General features: G+C 38.4%; 1 protein-coding gene across 3 annotated transcripts in view; it reads left to right on the top strand.

The window, feature by feature from the left end:
- Positions 1–269: 269 nt before the first annotated feature.
- Positions 270–19,879, top strand: part of CDK17 (cyclin dependent kinase 17) — a 93,140-nt gene continuing 73,530 nt past the window's right edge. The window contains exon 1 of one of the 3 annotated variants that reach the window (XM_030480815.1): positions 270–704. The gene's annotated coding sequence lies outside the window, so the exon portion shown is untranslated. The remainder of the gene's footprint in view (positions 705–19,879) is intronic. The other 2 variants (XM_030480814.1, XM_030480813.1) reach the window with 2 other exon arrangements.

Below are 19,879 nucleotides of genomic sequence, written 5' to 3'. Positions count from 1 at the left end.
GGGAGCAGCAGCGCCCCCCCTCGGCTCGGCTCCCTGTCAGCGGGGCGGGCGGCCCAAGGAAGGGCTGCGGCAGTAGCCCCCCCGCCGTCGCCCGAGGCATTCCCCACGGCGCTGGCCCCATGCTCCGCCTTCAACCCCCCCGCCCCGGGCCATCCCGCTCCCCCCGCAGCGACCGGTTCAGCCTGCGCCGGGGCCGCTGCGGCCGCTAGGTGTCGCCGGCGCCCGGGCCTCCCCCGCGGCCCCTCCTGCGCTCCGGCGGGGCTGGCTCAGTGCGAGCCTCCGCGCTGCAAACGGGCGGAGGCGTCAGCCCGCGGCGGAGACGCGCAGCGCGGCCCGGCCCGGCCCGGCCTTTCCTCGCGCACCTCCGCAGCCCGGCCCGGCTGACGCGAGGCCACCCGGGCCGCTCTCAGCACCGCCAGCGGCCGAGCGGCTCCTGAGCACGGCCTGCGGCCGCTTTCCAGCAGCGGGGAGCCGCGGCAAGGCGAAGGCTGCGGCGGCGGGGGGAGCAGCCATGTTGGAGCGAGGAATAAAGTGACTTTTCCTCGGGAGGGAGCGCGGCCGGCGGCCCGGCGGAGGCTCTCGGGGCAGCGAGGGTGGGGGGGGGGTCGGCTCCCGGCGGCCGGATACCGCTCCTGTGCGGAGGAGGAGGGGAAGAGAAGGGGGAGAGGAACCGCCCCGGGACCCACGGAGCTCCGGCGCTGCTGGTGAGTTGTGGCTGCTCATTGTCTTCCAGCCCCGGGGTGCGAGTCCGGCCCGCAGGGCCGTGGGGGACCTCGGCCTGCGAGTGCGTGGGACGCCGCGTGGGACGCGGTGCCGGGGGCAGGGGGAGGGTGACGGGAGCTGGGGCGAGGGGCGCCTCGCGGGAGGGCTGGGGGGTGCCTGGGGAGCCCTCAGGGGTGGGGGCCGGGGCCGGCCGGGCCGCTCTGCGACCCCGGGCTGGGCTGTGGGGGATTTCTTTGCCCGGTGGCGGCTGGGAGCGGCTCCGCCGGGCCGGTGCCGCGGCTGGGGACAGTTCCGGGAGGGCTGAGCTCGGTCTGCGGGGGGAGCCGAGGGAAGCCAGGTCTGGGGGTGCGCCGGGGCTGGTAGCCGGTGAGCACCGCGGGGTTTTTTGGTGATCCGGTGTTGGTAACCGTCCTTTCCCCACCGCCTCCTCCCGTTCAAGCGAGGCTTCTTTCTCCTGACAGCTCTTCTACTCGCAGCCTCCGCACGTATGACACATTCGCTCCTATCGCAGGTCTCCTCTCCTCCCCCCGCAAACCTAAAATGTGTAGGTTTCTTTGCGTGGCATAATAGTTTTTGTGCTTTGAGCTTCGAGTTCGTAGATGACAGGATACGTGAACATTTGCTGACCCTGAACTTCTGTGAACTCCTCTTCTCCCTCCCCTTCCTCTCTCAGATATGTAATGGCTTGAGTCCAGTGAGAGGAAAATGGTTCTTCTCTCGTAAGGACAGGAGGAATTAGGTGGCATTGGGTATATTTTATATTTCATGGAAATTTACTACGCCCACCAGTTCCAGTACTGTGTTCAGAGGAGTGGATTAGCTGCTGCGTTAGAGGAATGCTGACCTTGATCCCCTTTGTCTTTACTGCAACAGTTTCGGTAGCTGGCTGGAGTTGCCTGTCTCTGGCACTTCGCTAATGGTGGTAACAGTATTATGGGTGTTGTGAGGGAAACAGGGCTGAGGTATACCATAATCCAAACTCAGTAATTTAAAAAGCATAAATTTCATTTTTTATTTTTTAATTTTTTATTTTGGTGAATATATATGTGTTTTCTTTTTTGTATTTTAACAGAAGATCAGTAGCAACTTTCTTGTAGTTCTAATGGCATAGATATGAGGAGAGGAAGTCTGGTTTGACATTCTTCCCTTCCCCCCATCCTACCTCCTTTTTTAATTGTATTAATTGAACTGGAAACTAGATGACCAAAGGTTAAATACCCGGAAGATGTGGGGCAGAGGAATATATTTGTGAAATTAGACTTGGTACCAAATTCAGTTTTGTTTTCTTGTTAGAATTGGGTAAAAGTGGAGTAGGTGATCTGGTATTTTATGCACTAAAGATGTTAAATTGCCATATTGCTTTGTTGTAGGATTTCTGTATCCTCATATGCAGCTCTTGTTATTTATATCTGCACTTACGCAAATGATGTGAAACTTGTTTTAAGTAATTAACACAGAAGTAACAGATCTGAAAACATAGAATCGTATGTTTGAAATGCATAGTGAAAAATTTCCTTAAAAATTATTTATACTTGAAAGAACAAACTGAATTTACTTCTCCATAGAGAAACCATTAGAATGTTAACTTGGCATTAAAAGGACCACTTAAATTTGTAAGATGAAAGCATCTTCCTGGTATTATTTAAATACTGCTTTGACTATGAGTCTGGTGTACAAAAATCTTTAGGAAGGATAATGCAATGAAGTTCATACTTTACATTTGCATATTGTGTGGTGTACCCTGTCTTTACTCGGGCTGGAGCTCTGCACAGATCAGAAGGCGGGGTCTGCCTACATCTATACTGAAGAGTTTGCAAATTGGAGCCTGTGTTGTCTGAAGCAAATTACAGTTTGAAAATGGCGAGTCATTTATTTTAAGCTTGGCTAAGGATGTAGTGCATTAATTGATCTTTTTAATATGTAAAATGCCACTAACGTGTAGTGAAATACTTGATTTATAATTCCAAATGTAATTAGATTGAGTATAACTGAAAACTAGAACAAGGCAGTGTTTTTCCCCCGAATGGCTCTGGCTTCAGTTTCAGCCTAACACTGCAGTGTGAAAATATCATACAGCTTATGACATGGATGTTAAGATGTTCTCTATGCCTGTGTTATTTTTACAATGTGGAGCTCTTACACTAAAACTGTGCAGAATGTTTTTGGATGGCTTACTAACATACAAAGTCTTCCTCTTTCTTAAATGCCTACATGCTGTTGGAAAAAAATAAGAATGTTTCACTAGTCTTAAGTTTTGGTTCAGTACAGTATATTTGAGCAATTGCACCTAAAAAGTGCTATTAGGAAAGGCTTTGTTGGAGACCGATTCCATGAACAGTCTGCATTAAAACCTTTCCAGGAATTTGCTCTTTACCCTCTTTTCACATTTAATGGAAGCTGTTGATATTTCACATACTGATCAGCTTTTTTTTGTTGGCCTAAGCTAATAGCTGTATTTTAAAAAGGCATATATACTAGTTGTGTCTTTCTTGAATGCATAATCTAGTGCGCTGTGAAAATGGACTAGATCATGTCTAAAAATCAAGCTGAATAATAATAAAGCTTTTCTAGTATAAACTCACTGTTTATGAACTGAACATTGCTTATACTTCTTAAGTTATGGGCATCTTCAGCACTTAGCTACATGCTTTTCAATGCCTGCTTTTTTATTTTTTACAGCAAGCTCTGAATACGTATCAGCGGCTGGACACCACTCTAATCAGTGGCACTTAAGAATTTGATATAAAACACTACTCAACCACTTTAGCATATAAAAATGCTTTTAAAATGCTAAATGTTTACCTGACAGTTATGCTTCACAGCTAAAGAACAAACTAAACCAGTGTATTGCTAGTGATTATTGTCTTTTTTGCAATGCACATAGTTATCGCGATGAAGTTTTCCTTCTGCATGTAAGAACTGGATTTTTTTTTTTTTCCCTGTTCACATGCTGATGTAGAGATTATCTTTCTTGGATGTTAGAGATAAAAGCATTTTATATTCAAATATTTTGATCACTAGACAATAATTTCCATTTACTTTTTAAAAACCTTTAAAAGTTCTAAGTCTGGGGGATTTTTAATAAACATATTAAATGTTTTATATCCTGCTGTAGATACCTCTCGGGGCCTAGGAATGTTTTTTCCCAGGAAGCAGGAAGAGAACAGATACTGCTTCCTCCAGAAATACTAGATGCCCAGAATGCCCACTAATGGTGTGGGATGTTTTCTTTTTCCTGTGTATTTTGTGAAGAGTCGTGAAACACTCTTGACAACCTCTCTCTGAAGAGTGGGAGTTAGTGCTTGTTCAGACAAATGACTACTTATAATTCTGTATTGAATACAAATCCGTACATGCGCACTCTTAACTGACCCGATGGATTGGCAATTCTTCCGCAGTTGTTGGTTTCCTGAACTCATTTTAGTGGTGATGTCAACTTTAGAATTCAGTAGAATTGGCCAATTAGAACATCTACAACCAGCGATTCAAACCTCGAGCATTTAACCACTGATGTTGATAGTCACAAGGAATAAAAACCCCTGGAACTTGAGCTACTTTGCAAACTTGGAGCATAAGAACATAGATGCGTAGATCACATGATTTGCATCAGACCAGCTTTTGATACATCCATCAGTCCTTGGATAATAAGGCATTTGCCACTTCCTTGGAGATCATTATACTCTGTATCTGTATTGTACTCTAGATTATAAAATAACTGTAGACACACTGATATTGGAAATTATTGAAACTCTGGGCTTTGCTGGCATGTTTGGGCTTTTGTGGTCTAGTGCCTGTTTTTAAAGGGTTAGAAATTTCCTTCAGGAGGGAACATCAGGTTATCAGGGGTACTATATATAAGCATGAATGTTGAAGAAAAAAGAAACGTGTGAGTAGCGTTGTCAAAAAATGCAGCAGCAGAAGAAATAACTGTCAAATCATGTTTTAATTTTTCATGTGAGGGGGCAGATTTAGGCATAATGATTTTAAGAACAGCAAAAATACTAACTTCATAACGTTTTTAAATAAACACTCATAAAGGCTTTGAATTTCAGGACAATTTTCTCCTTTTTTCTGTAATACCTTGAAAAGACAGTAAGCTGAAGAACAGTTTTGTCCTAGGTTTTGATTTGGACTTTTTTTTTTCCCCTAATTTTTTTTATTTATCTTTTCTGGAACAACTAGTCGTGCATATATTAGGATGAACAAGGCTGTGTTATTATACCAGAACAAAGAAACATGTCTTTCATTTACATTCCTAGCTACAGTTCTTGCCTGACTTGGTATTTAGGTTGATCTTGCTAGGTATCTTGCATAAGTGAATGTTACTGTGTGCCCTCTCATCATATTTTAATTATAATTTGTACCTTGTAATTGTACTCCGTTCTCTGACTGCTGCTGTTTTCAAGGCTTGGTAGAGTTGCATGATGGTCTCTGATTTTTAACATCTGCTCTTTGTCAGCTTCACTGAGGGTACTTGCATGCTTTCAGTTTATGTTAAAGTTGTCAGGATCAAGACTTTCTCTTCTGTGCTCAGTGGATTAGGGCATTTTGCAGGCATGTAGCTGTACTGATACGCATACAGTGAACTGCCATAACCTCCGTAGACTTCTTTCAGAAATGTCTGTTTCCAAGTATTTCTCACTTCCTACTCTTACCTTACCTATATGAAAGTATATTAATTTGTTTGCATTTTGTTCCAGTATGTGCAAGACTTTTATACAGAAGTCATTAAAGGTAACACTTAATGAGGCATACAGTAATGGGTGCTAACTGGTGTTCACTAAAATAAAAATCTTTAGAAAATACGGATTACTGAGAATTATCGAAGAATATTACTTATCAGTAAACCCATTGTCCTGTAATTGAGAAAAAAAACTGGGTTCAAAACTTAGAGTGGCCCATAGGAGTAAAGAAGCCTGTTTTTTAAAAAGTTAAGAAGTTGAAGTGAACATGATCGATAAGGGAGGCTAAAGACTGAGGAAAATCCATGCTGTCACGGACTATGACAATAAGGCAAGGCATGTTTTAAGAGGAAGAGGAATTCTCACAAAGCCATTAACCTGTTACAAATGCTAAAGAAATGTTATCATTTGGTGATCTTCAGAAGAGGTTGATGTTCATTAAGTACTTCTTTATTTGGAAGTAAACCAGATGATAGTCATATGTGATGCTCTGAGACTCTTCCTAAGGGAACCTGAGGGTGTTAAACAGCTGCCACTGAAATTGTGTGGTAAGAATTGTCAAAGTTGATAGGGTGCTTTTTGGAGTGTTAATGCTGATCGAGTTTTTCGGTATGTCTTAGAACACGGAGAAATAATTTGATTCTAGAACAATTTAAGGTTTCTTTCCATGGTTTTAAAGGTTATTAATACACGTAGTAATGGATATTGAGAGAGCAGGACTCTAAGTGAAGGCAGTAACTGTTGTTCAGCATATATTTATAGAAGACTGATCTTATGAAATGAACTTATGGCTCTCTTGATAAGATTAAAAAAAAACTGTGGTATAATGATGTTGCAGTTAGGCTTCTCTGAAACCTTTTATTTGGCTGTTATGTGACATTTTGATTAAAGAACTGAAATGATAGATCAAGTGTCTACACATGAAATGGTTTAAAACCTGGCGGATAACGTGAATCAAGTGGTTAACTATAAATAGTTGCCGTTACGTAACTGTGTGTGATGAGGGCTTCTCATTGTCGAAGTACATTCATGAAGGGGCACTGCGAAACCTGTGGCATTCCCACTAATGAAGTGAAAGCCACTGGAAGTTGCTGATCATTTCTGTAGCTCGCAGAAAATTAGGAAAACAATAGATACTGCAGGATGGGTCATTAGCGCAGGGTGGATGCTTGGAAAAATGACAGTTTTGATGTGGCATTTTATATCATGCTTTACAAGATTGAATACAGCATATTAACCTTTTTAAATAATTAATGATATTTTGTAATTAAATCAAATATAAGCAGCTGTTAATAGTAGCTTTTAGTTTGAGAATTTATTTTGTAAAGCTTTGGAATAATTTTGCATGTATAATACAGAACAGATATCAAGAGTTGATTGCATTTGATATGTGGGTTTTAGGGATAGCTTTTATTTTAAAAATATAATATAATTAATAATTAATGATATACAGAAGGAGAATCAGTTATGAAATAATAGATTACATTTTATTATATTTCCACCAGTTTTCTGTATATCTTGAAGCAAAGTTTAATTTCTAAATGTAGAATTCATAAACATTATGTGTAGGCCCAAAAAGTTGTGATCATATATATGTTAAACTGGGGAAAATGAAAATCCATTTTCTTTTAGTTTCACCTTAGCTTATTACCAGAGCTGCTTCCTCTGTTCTTTCTCTCTTCCTCAGATCTGGTTGTCATAAACAGCAGTAGAGTATTTACATATTCAGGGAGCTTGTTTCCCTCTTAACTCCTGTTCAGTCTGAAAGCTCCGTCATAAATATCTTACTAAATTGTTTAAGTGTCTGCTTGTAAAATGGGGAACTATTTCATAATTTGCCTTATTTATGTTTGCTCTGAAAACTAAATATAAAACTTAAGTCTTCCTGTATGACCGTGGAAGATTAAGGTTGGGCTGGTGCTGCGTGTGAATAACTTTGCTGCTCCATGAAGGGTTTGAACTGGCATAACTTTGGCACTGTTGCTTAAAGCCCTGTAGCAGCAGTTGTCTTGTGACCATTTGACTATGTTAGGGAACTGATGGAGGTTAGAATGGGCATTTGGGTTCAACTTTACTTCCATTTTTACGTGCAAATAGTAGTCACTTTCTGTGCAATCAATGGAAAAACAACAGTTTGTAATCTTTTATTTATTTCTTTCTTTAAGTATCCTGAGCAGATGGGAGTGGAAACTTCCTGTTGTACAGAGAGGAAAGGAGGTCCTCAATTGCTAAATATATCAGACATATATGCTGTACCAAAGTCTTTAGAAAATGATGAATAAAACAGCAGCTCAGAAACTTTTTTTAGTACTGAATAAGAAGGGATAGTGGGAAAATAAGTACTAATATATCTAAATAATATACTAAAATACATTCTTAAATATGGGTAGGTCTTTGAGGTTGGAGTTAAGAAATAGGATTTTTGGTCTAGAAATTTATAGTGTTTGAGGAAAGAAATGTAAGGAAACTGAAGATAGTATTTTTTCTTTAAAATAATATCAAAAAACTGAACTACACAGCTGAAATTGGTCTGTGGTAGGAGTTAAAAAAAATTTGGAATAGGCAACCACAGCAAAAAAACCCATTTTTTTTCAATAAGTATAGTGGTCATATTTTGAAGGAGCCCTGTTAAGGGAGTTGTGCAAGGTCCTTGTTTCTTCCGAAGAAGTGATCACCTCTGGAGAGACAAAATGAGATCTTTGGCTTCATTGAAGCTACAGTTTGGATTTAAATCACTGAAATGTACACTGAGTGTTCTTGAGAATAATGTCCTGAACAGTACTCAGATAAAAAAATTTCAGAGGCAGTTCCTAAAGTTTAAGATTCTCCATACTACTTCATTACCTTTGCCAACAGGATTCAGTAGGTTATGGCAAAGAAGCAAAATATTTTAAAGCTTATGCTGTTTACCTTTAGGATTAAACAAGATAAACAGCTTACAGTGTTCCCATTTGCACAAGTCACAGTATTTTTAAACCTGCTGCTTGTAATTCTGGGTTGTATATCAGGGAATGCAGTTAACTTAAATGTTTTATTGTGGCTTGTTCCTGATATATCTCAATGTAATTCTCAAAAGTAAAATGTTTGATCCATAAGACGAAAAAATAGCTTTGAAATGTATTTAGGCAGACGCAGCCTTTTGTTATTAAGCATATGCTTTTTTTTTTTTTGTGGACAGCAGAGGAAGAACAACATAATGGTGTATAGTAATTAGTTTGCTCAGTAGGTATATGCTTTTCTTCTTGAATTATGCAATTTTAGTATTTAAGAGCAATATGAAGCAGATTATGAGTTCTGAAGATACAGATTTGATACGCTTTGGTAGTAAGCCTTATTACTGCATTTTAAAATGTGTTTGGTTTTGGTTTGTGTATAAAATGCAAATCGTTGAGTGTTAGCAAAGTGTTTTGAACCTGCTTCCTTTAAAATGGACCTTTCTTTTTTTTTTCCTGGTGGTCTTACATAGCAGGAGTTTTGGTTCCCTTGAACTTGTGAATACTTCTGATAGTGGAAGAGGTAGAAATTGCTTAAAGGGTTTAAGTCAAAGGTTGTTTGTCATTATTAAAGGTTATTTTGGGGATGGATGGATAGCCAGTGATGATACCTACATTCTTTTTAATCATCTGTTTTTAGGAGGGGGTTGATGAAACCTGGATTATTTTTTTTATTTTTATTTTTTAGCAAATAATTTATTCACATCTAAAATATGGATTGTGCCATATTAACTGATTTGGGGTTTGGCCTTTTGTTTTTTTAATGCTTATCTCTATAATCAGTAGCGAGAAACAGGCTCAGAGGGTAATCTGAAGATCTTAATATAAAGCTGTTTCTCTTCCCATATCTACCTTTGAGGGAGCCCATCACAGTCATTGTTTTTGTATTACAGCATTACAGTTTGAGCTGAATTGGGTGCTTGCTTCAGAATAATTTTTGCTGCATCAGTAAACGGAATAGGTTTCCATTACTGCTGGAGGGAAGAAACAGGGCAGGAATTGGATAGTTGATGGTGAAGAAGGAAGAAAGGGTGGCTGGGGGATGGAGCCAGGCATTTTCTTACTGGTGGTGGTAAACTGTTAATTGACCCCAAAACTGGCATGGAATTTTCTCTTAAGTGCTTCAGATGCACAAAGATGAATAGTGTGAATCCCCCCCCCCCCCTTGCAATTTATGCAACTAGGTCTTTCTTATGTAAGCAAGAAAACATGCAGATTTTTCTTTATTCTTCACTTCTGCTTGCAGGTGCCTAGCATGAATTAAAATTCCAGTCATGTGAGTAGTAATGATAGTAAATTTTAATATCAAAATAAGTTGCTGAATGATCTGTTTTTATTTTGTGTTTCATGGCAATTTAAGACTAGAGTTGTGAGGACAAATAAAAATTTCCTGGTTTTTTGTATTATGAGAACCTGCTTCTTAGAATATATTCACTCCATGATAGAATAAGCCTAGCGAAGATTTGAGCATATACACTTGCAGCTGGTGTTAATTATTGACTTTTTAATGACATTGCACCGCATTAAGTTAGTTGTAAATTTACATCTTTACATGATTGGATTTTTTTGCTCTTGGTAACTGAAATTGTATCTTAATTCAGAAGTGTTTTTTTGGTTTTGCTTGGCAGATAGGATATGAAATCTCTGGTTTTGTCTATTGAGAATTATTTCCTTGGGTTGGTTAACATTATTTGCCAAGTTTTATGCTAGTTTAGATAACCTGTTGAAGACATTACTTTAGATATAATTGCATTTTGTGTTTTATGTAGCGACGTTGCCCACTTCTCATGTTAGGTAGTGCATCACTAGCTGAAGAAGTCTGTAGGAACCGATTATGTCAAACTTTGATTGCTTAACTTGAGGCTTCTTTAAGATACTAATCTTCAGGGTGTGGGTGCTGAGGATATTTTGAACATCAGCCTTAACAGAGGCCTGTTAACAGAAATACTACCCCGACAGTGTCTGAAAACCTAGTTGCATAGATTCTGGTAAACGTTTCTAAGAAACAGCTGGAGGAGAAGCAAAGGTGGTATGCCTATAAAATACTGGTGAGCCAGCTTTATACTAACACAGTAGGATAGCTGTTTTATGGCTAGGTGGTATCTGGCTCTCAATCTTTTTATACCAATGTAAATGAATCTATTCTGGACTATACCCTACATTAATGCATTACGACTCAGTCTAGTTAATTGCACTGAGCCTTTTCCAGTGGTACTTCAGACAGAACTAACACATCATACGTAACCTCTCTGCTTCCAGACAAGCCTGAAACAGACTTGGAAAGTTAGTCCTGTTGACTAGACTTGGAAAGCAGTCCTGTTGACTGTCTTCTACAGGGAATATTCTCTCTTAACTACATTGGATATACAGAGCGTCCAGTACTAGATTAGTAAAAAACAAACAAAAAACAACAAACAAAGGTCTTTGTCAGCTAAGGAGGGAAAAAACCTCAAACCTCTGTTAAAGCACAGGAAGCAAAATTGTTGACAGAGAAAATTCCTTTTCTGCATAGTCACTTTTATGAGAAAAGCCACACCCCAAAGGTAATATTTTTAACTGTTAGTGGATCCTAGTGACATAATGGATTTTTTTCCCCCTGTATTCAGAAGTTTAAAAGGGATAAATAAAATTATCTGGGTTAATATCCTTTCAAAGTTATTTGTGGTAGTTGCCACATTATTTGTGTTGCATTCCAATTTAAGAATACTTACTTCTCTATAGTGATGAGGCTTCAGAAAAATAACATGTTCTGTTTTGTGCAAAAGTGGGATACATTTATAATGGTCCTTTCATCTTGTTTAACTCCTGCCAAAGCTCCTTCAACAGTGTGCATAAACCTTGCTTTTTCTGCTAGGTAGTAATATTATTCCAGTTAGATTAATTTATCATGGCTCTTTATCATAAAGTCTAGGAAGCTTTTTGATTAAGCTGTCTGAAATACAGAGAAGCTGCACTCTCTTACAGCACAGGGTGAATTTTTATTTTTAGTAATGTCCCTTTCGCCTCCTTGGGTAAGTAGCTCTGCTGTATTTTTGAACCAAACCTTAGGGTTAGCAGTGGTTTTTGTTGGATAGCAAAGGAGACGAACTGAGGTGTCAGAAGTGAGGGAAGGAGTGCATAGCTAGGACAAAAGGAGGGCTTTACAGGCAGGGCATGGCTTTCTGGCACACCATGTCCAGAATCAGATATTACTGGAGTGCGTTCTTGTGAAATACTTGGAATCTGGTGGGGTTTTTTGCTCTGTTTTTAAGCCAGAGGAAGGCCTAGGGGTTGTCTTAGGGCTTTGCTGTTTGTGCTGTCAACAGTATTTTGATCTGAAAAGTCAGACATCAGTGCTTACATCGTGCAACACGGCATATGTAAATCTGCTCTTAGATCCCTGTACTGCAGGCTTTCTTTGAGAGACGCTGTGTACAGTATTATTCATATGATACGCACTGATTATGTATTCTAAGGATAATTAAACCTTTTGAACTTTTGTAGGCCATAGGGCTGTATCCCAGTTTATTTATTTATTTATTTATTTACATTCCAGTCATGAAACACTGTAGATTGAATGATATAATGTTGTAGATAAGCTAGAGGTGATTGTTGGATGGTGCTGTTCATTGCTCTCAAACCCACACTCTGCAGCATCAAAAGTGTTTTGGCAGAGGAGATTGAATTAAGGGTAAAAAATGTTTTATGTGTCCTAATGCATTATCTTGTAGTGATACTAGTCTAATCTTATCTGTGGTTCTGACATAATTGACCAACCCTTCCCTTTGTCAGAACACTGTTTGCTTCTGTGCCTCTGTACCCGTAATCAGAATCATGCTACGAAAGGCCTTGTACTACTTCTCTCTCTCTTTTTTTTTTTTTATATACCTTGAAGCTTTAAGTCTATGAAAGTTTTAAATAGTGGGAATTCCATTAATAAGGTTTAAACTTCCTAAAGGCAAGATTCTCCTTGATTTGCTATACAGCTTTGTTATCTTCTTTGTCATTTTTTTTGTCCATCAATATTCTGGGAAGTACTGGGTTTCCTAAAAAATGTCACTAGAGAACATCACAAGAGGCATGCTATGTTGTTGTACATTTTTATACAGATAAATCTTTGCGGTTTACCTGTGTTTTGTCCTTGTCGTTTTTAGTAATTTGGATGCTACCAGAAATTATTACTATTTGAATCTTAGATTTTTTTTTTTTTTTTTTTTTTTTTAATTTTAAGAGCTGTTAGAATAATTTTCATTTGACTTGCTTGTCAGATGGCAAAGCTAATGTTTTTTGGTGTTACTTCAAGCATCTAAGATCACTGAGCGGCAAAGTTCATCATATCTTATACTCAGCTCAGGTTTTTCTTGCGCTTTTCTGTCTTTCCTACACATGTGGTGCAGAAATTTATTTACTCAAATAGTTCCATGATATTAGCTATCAGAATTTGTATTGCCATGAAAGATTGAAACTTCTGACATGTAACTTTGCTGGCTTAATTTTTCGTTTGATGTATTTTAAATGATTCATTTTAAAAGGATACTGACATTTCAGTATGCAATAATACAATATTTAGGGGCATTCATTTTCCTACAGCGTAACATAGTGTATAATATGGGCTTTAATTTTTTTCATAGGTGCTGTTTGGAACTCTGCTGGTGTGTATGCCTTTAATAGTATTGATGAAGGCTGGAGTCTTCATCTGAAAATTATGTATTTTAAACTAAGTTTAAAATTTATTATGTGTCTTTCTTCCACCTTATGTAATTTCCTAGAATGGGAAAGCTATGTTTGAAAACAATAGAACATCTTCATTTACAGTGATTTAATTCTGTCATTTTGAGACACTTCTTAGAGACAGCCATTTATTAAGTTGAAGTTTTCTTAAATATTGATTTTTTTTTTTAAAGCAGTGTGTAATCTAACTCTAAATTCAAACATATAAAAAGAGAAAACATAATCTACATTAAATATTAGTTAAACTCATAGAAAATAGAAAGGCAGCTGATGGATAGGACATTATGACCTTGTAGAAAACAGAAGGTATTTAGGATTATAGTGAGTATTAGTAGGCTTTCTGTACCATAGGCTTTTGTATATTTTGTTTAAGAGATCTGGAAGTAACTTGAATAAGTGTCACCTATTTTTTAGATTTAATTTGTCTTTTGGGCTACAGAAAATCCTGCTTATGAAGTACTTGAAACCATTTTTAGTTGAAAGTTTCATGTATTTCTTTAGTGAAACATTCACATTTATTGAGGAGATTAAAAGTGCAATTTTATGGCTGAGTGACATTCATATATAGCAAATGAGATGTAAAGAAATGTAACCACATTTTCTTTACACATGTGAGAGCACATTCTATAAGCAATTTCTGCAGTTACTTTTGTTGAGCACTTCATGATTAGTTAATGTACATTGAGCATGTTAAAAATGCATGTCTGGCATATCAAAATATGATTTATACTGTGTAAGTCATAAATACTTCATTCAGTATTTTCACTGCTCATTACACAGAATTGTCTAGCAGCACTTGAGAGAGTAAATGAATTCTCTTAAGACCTAAATGCTGTCATCAGCAATATCTATGTGTTTATATTCTCAACTGCATGGGCTGTACATGGGCCACTTTCTGAAATCCACTATGTGAATAAAGACTGCTCCAGTCATGCTAAAGTGGAATTTTAATATAAGCATTATATTAAAGATACTGTTCTTTTTGATAGTGAAACTGTCTCTTAAATTTAGACATCCTGTCTCAAAACAGCAGTGTTAATCATTTAGTAGGGTTAAAAGAGAAAGTTGCTTTTTTAACAGTTCTTTGTGGTTATTCAAAGTTAATTGTTTATTTTAAACTTTCTTTGTATGAAATGGTGTACAATACAAAAATTAACCGGATCTGTAGCATGTGATGTACTGTTTATCAAAATGATGCACTCTAAATTAGGATTGTTTAATGAAAATAGCAGTATTTTCAAGGTGTTTTATTTATACAATCAGATCAACATAAATAATTTGAATTAAACCCAAAAGTTTGAAGGTTTTTTGCAAAGGTTGTGCCTCTCTAGGAGTACAGGCAGCTGGAAGTGGCACTCCTGTCCTGAGCGGTGTAAGGCTGGCAGGGGTCAGGACATGGCAGGGGCTGGGCTCTTGGTAGCCTGGCTGTGCCAGGGAGAGTGGCATGGCCACCAGCACTCCCCTTCTGATGGCTCTAGCAGGTGCATTCTGTAGTCATAAAACTAGCTTGCTACCTCAAAGCCCAGGAGAGCATTAAGCTGTGTTAATATTCTTTACAAGCGCAACATTTGATCAATTCCTGTCCTCCCACTTCGGTCTGTATTCTCACTAACTTTGTCATTTGGTGGTTTTAGCTGGCACACACACACTCTATAAAAACTTTGCGTTGGTACCAAATAAAGGTTTCTGTCTGTAGGGAAGAGAATATTGTTGAGCTACATGAGAGAATATTGTGAGCTACATGAACATTCATTTGCAGGATATTGTGGTTTAAGAGTAAAAAAGCTTTGAAATGAATATGTGTTTACTGTCACCTCCAAAAGTCATTCCTGACTAGATGATATGCCAATATGGACAGGATCCTTTTGTGGTAAGATATTTCCTTAGTTAACTCTACCTGTCCATATAAAGGTATGTTCTTCTGACATTTTAGTTCATAAAGTTGTAATGTGAAACAAAACAGAAACAAAAACTTAGCTTTGATACTCTAGAAAGGGTTCTTGAACTGAGGGTTTGTGCCTGGCATTATTCCCTGCTATTCTACAGATCCAGCAGAAAACCGTGATTGTAAGCCAGCTCTGGGTTTTATGTATAAAGTCTGGAGAGGTTTGTGTGCGTTCAGTACAAGGCAGTTCTGAAGCTGAACCAATTTGAGTAAACTCTCTTTCTCCCCTGTTGCACTGTACACGAGGTTGAAGATAAATGCAGACTCCTGAAAAAGTAAACTGGAAATGGGCATGCATAACAGTAACTCCAGTTGCTTTAGCCTTGTCCCCACCCTGTGTTTTCTATGCAGTATGGTGGTCATGAGGATGGGGTAGAAAGATGGCTTTTTCTATTAGCTGGTAGTCCAGGGCAGCTTTCCTGTTCTGCAGACTTCACCAAAGGAGGATTCTCACAGTAGGGCTGCAAACAGGGTGGTAAATAAGGAGTGCTTTTCTCCCTGGGTGGTAGCTTAATTTAATGCCATTTAGAGGAGTTCATGATTAGTCATCTCTTCTCTTACGTCAGTTATTTGCTGTGAAGCTATCTGCTGTAGATGCTCATTGACCTAAGCATTAATGTGCTGAACTGCTGTTCATCAAACAGGAACGTTCCGAAAAGTTGCACATTTTTAATTTGGCCTCCATGATGCTCTGCAAAGTACGTGTAGCGTTTACATAATGAAGGGAGATGGTTAAGGCTTTCAGTTGTCTTGGTGACTAAATTAGGTAATTGTCTCAGAGGATACTTGGACACTGGTCATAAATTAAATGATCACATGAAACCTGGTCATTACAAGCTTAATTAAGAAGAAACATTTATTCTACACTTACCCCTCATATCCTCATCATGTTTTATTAAATGTCATTTAGGGTAATATATAATTAAAACACTTTGAACAATTTCTCAAGTATCATAATAAATTGTGAAACAAATTACGTCAATCCTGTAAGTCATAACAAAACAAGCTGCTTTTTGAGCTTACTACGTTGTCTTAAGGAAATACATTCAGTAAGAATTTTTGCTGGTGGTTTGCAAAACATGAGCTGCAGTAGAAGTGATGTTCCAGAAGTTTGTTGAACGGTACATAGAATGATACTGTTTTGACAGTAGTAGAAAGACTTCGATCCTTACTCTTGCTTTTATTTTATTGTGAAGTCTGAGTGGTTTGCGTACATAGGGTTCAGCATGGTACTTACTACAACCACTTCTGTTTTTGCTATGCCTGAAAATGGAAAGTTCAGCAAGGCTTCTTGCTAGTATAAAAGGCAGTATTTGTGTTTCAATTCTTTGCCTCCCCTTATGTCTTGATGTTCCCTTTGCTCTGTATTGTGAAGAAACTCTAACGTGTATTTTAAGGAGATGATACAAGATGTGGAGAATATTTCAAGTATTCGGAAATCAACAGGTTTGGCTTAAAAAGTGTGCTTGGCCTCTGCTTATACCAACTGCATTGGGATGCCACGTGTGTAGATTAGTTTAGATTCCAGTTTGGCTTTTCTCTCAGAAGTTGTGTTGCTTCTACCAAATAAAAGAGTTTAGTTTAACCTACTATATTTTGATATTTTACATCATCTTGCTAGGATACACATGAGCCTTTAAAAGGTTAATTTTCTTTATATTGGAATTTCTGATCAACTAAAAGTCTTTTCTGCTTGGATTTCTTATTTTCTCTTATGGTATCATGTTTGAATGGTAAGCAAGAGCTAACCTAGTCTGAAAAGAAGCAGGATACCTCACTTGTGTAACCCTGTTGTAATAGATTTGTGCAACACACAGAGCATATGTGTAGCGAGGATAGGCTTAAAAGCGTTGGTCCCAACCTTTCTTTGTTTTGTAAGTCAGATTTGAATTTTTAACATACAAATTAAATAATAAATATATATTTGAAAACCAAATCAGTGCTAATTTAATAAACCTGGAAATAGGAGATGCTTTAACAGGATGATAGTTTTTATTATGGAGTCTTGTTAGGCTGATCACTAAGTGTGGAAGGTGGATGTGGGAAAAAAGACAGCTCTCATATAGACGTCAGCCTCATCCCTCGGGCACCCCTACTCTGAGTGTTTCTGACATTCAGCATGTGAACTTTGAAATTTTTTCCCCTCTGATGTCTAATATGGGAAAAGTAGTAAATTTCATGCTACTTTAAAATCTTCCAAATTCAAAATTTAAAGCTTTTTCTAGCAGGTTGTCAGGTAGTTGTATATTTAGTTGCTTCAGCTCAGAAGTTAAATCTGTGAATATGGTAGTTTGTTCTCTGTCGAAGGGAGCAGATGCTCTTCAGGCATCACTTTGTCAGGTGCAGGCTAAATGTATCTGCATGAGTCCTGTTCTCTCCATGACTCTTAAGATCTTGTATGTGTGTATGTGTGTAAGATGCATATAGCTATGTTTGCATGTCCAGGTGTTTCATTGGTTTGTGGTTTGTTGTTTGTTTGTGTTTGTTTTTTCCCTATAAAGCGTTGTGAAGTTCTTTACATTTATTCCAGGTGTAGACCGATTCTTGGGAATGTAGTTGATCTGTACCTACAGAATTCATGTTTCATGTGGGAAGCATATGATCTTTGTTAAGGAGCTGGTTAGACTTCATGAAGTGTGTCATGGGGAGCCAGGTGTTTGGAAATGAGGTACCTCCATGTTTGGTTTGTTTTGAGGTTGCTTCAGAAATGTTTGAATGCCTTTGCTTTTTTGCTATCAAAATGTCATTATTTGGATCTTTCCCAATGTTTTTATTCAAGTGATAGGAAACAGAAGGGAAGGAACTAATTGGTATGAGTCTGGAAAACATGCTCTGAATACATGTACAAGCATTTATGCTTTCTTATCCAGATTTTCAGCATGTGAGATATGTGACAGCAGAAGTATCATTCTGGGAATGTAGTTCAAACTCTTGGGGAGTCCAGAATGTATTTTCATCCTTATTGTCACCAAGGGAAAGTGTGGGTACTTCTCTCCTTATTCAGTCTCTTAAATTCTTGCTTTATAATGAAGAGCTTGTCTTGCTAGTTCATTAGTAATTGCTACCTCCTACCATCTCTTTTGTCAGTGGGGGGTAGGGTTTCCTCCTACACCAGGGAGGGGGGGAGATGGGAGAGAAGAGGAAATTAAGTAGTGATAGAGGCTAAAATCAAAAGAAATTTTAGAAGAAATAGGCCAGGTTAACCTCTAATTCTGTAAGACAGCAATTCTTTCTTTAGATTTTAGATAAAAAAAGATTCTTTTCTTGCTATCTGTAGGGGGTCAGGCAACACCAATGTTGCTAGACAGAGAATATTTCCACATAGGTCATCTGCCTGTACTTGGACTAGCTAGCATGTATTGATGTTACACACATGATTAAGGCATTTCTAAGTGGAAAGCTACCTGCAATTCAGAAGCAGTTGCACTTGATACCCTGGTTGCCTCCCAGCAGGCGGCCAAGGCACTCCTAAGACTTAGTAAAAACCTAAACTGTGAAAGCTTAGAGTTCTATTTGTACTTCGGCGTATTGCAAGGACAGTGTAGGCAGCAACACTTCAAACAAAAACGTAAGAGGAAATAGTTTGTCACAGCTCTAATGTGGTGGTTTGCATATCTTTTCCATCATCTCGGCTTCTGTCTGCAGTACAGTCACAGCAGCAGTGATACCTGAGCTGGCTATAAAGTAATTGGTTTGCATACTGCTACTGACAGCAACAGTTTGTTGCAATTAGTTGCAAAAAATGTTATGAAACTTTCTATGAAGTCTTCCAGTCACCTCCTGCCATGACTTGAAGTGTCTTATTCCCTGCAGGTTAAAAACCTTCCCTTTTCACTTTTCCACGATTTATTTAACTTGAATGTTCTGCAACTGGTGTAAATGTTTTTTTCAGCAATTAATGTGTTTCTTGGTCTGTGATTACAAGTGATCAGTGAATGTTTTTTTCCTCCTTTGCCCCAAGAATTTGCTGTACAAATTGAAAATACAGTCTAAATATGCAGAATAAAAACAGTCCATGTCATGCTGAAGTTGAGATGTTTGCTGAGGCCGCGTGAATGAAGAGGTTGTTTGGAAACCATGTGTTCTGTTGGGCTGTCATCGGCTGTTGTTATGTTCCAAGTTTTCAAAACTTGGAACATAAAGTAAAAGTATTCCACGGTCAGTGCTGAAATATGCAATAACAAAATATTTCATGGGAAATAATATTTGACATCCTTGTAATATTCTTTTCCGTCCACTGTTGTTAATGCTAGTAGGTTGTTTTTTTCTTGTGGGGGTAGACAGCTTATAACTTCCTCATGTGTTTAGAAAAGTGTGTGTTCTTAAGTGGTCACGATCTCTGTTTGAATCATCAGTAAGAGTTATGTTATAAAACAGGTTGTGTGACATTACTGATACTTTATTCTACTGAACTAGAAAATTGCTTGCAACTTCTTGCCTTTAGACACCCCCCCTCCAAATCTGGAAAGTCAAGTAATTGGTCTTCAGGAAGTCTCTTTTGTCTTTTTTTCTTCTTTATTTCTTTAACAGCGTGGTTATTTTGCCTGTTCCTCAGGCGACAGGTGTCCACAAGTATGATGACCATTAGTATTAATTGACTTTCATTTTGTCAAGTCCAATGGCAAGATTGAGATATAAGTTCATATGGAAAAGACAAAGAATACTGCCCAAAAGTAGAGAGAGAAGAAAAAGTAATGCATTTTTAAACTGAAGATTATAAAGTTGATTTGTTTAGATTCAGACAACTCCTAAGATTGTTAAGGTTAAGTTGTAACCTTAGTACATTTGTGTTGAATCTCCAGTCTGTATGATAGACAGGTGTTGAT

This window comes from Strigops habroptila, chromosome 3 (genome assembly GCF_004027225.2).
Source record: "Strigops habroptila isolate Jane chromosome 3, bStrHab1.2.pri, whole genome shotgun sequence".
Taxonomy (NCBI): domain Eukaryota; kingdom Metazoa; phylum Chordata; class Aves; order Psittaciformes; family Psittacidae; genus Strigops; species Strigops habroptila.
Note: the sequence above shows the minus strand (reverse complement) of the source record. Positions and strands in the feature narration are given on the sequence as shown.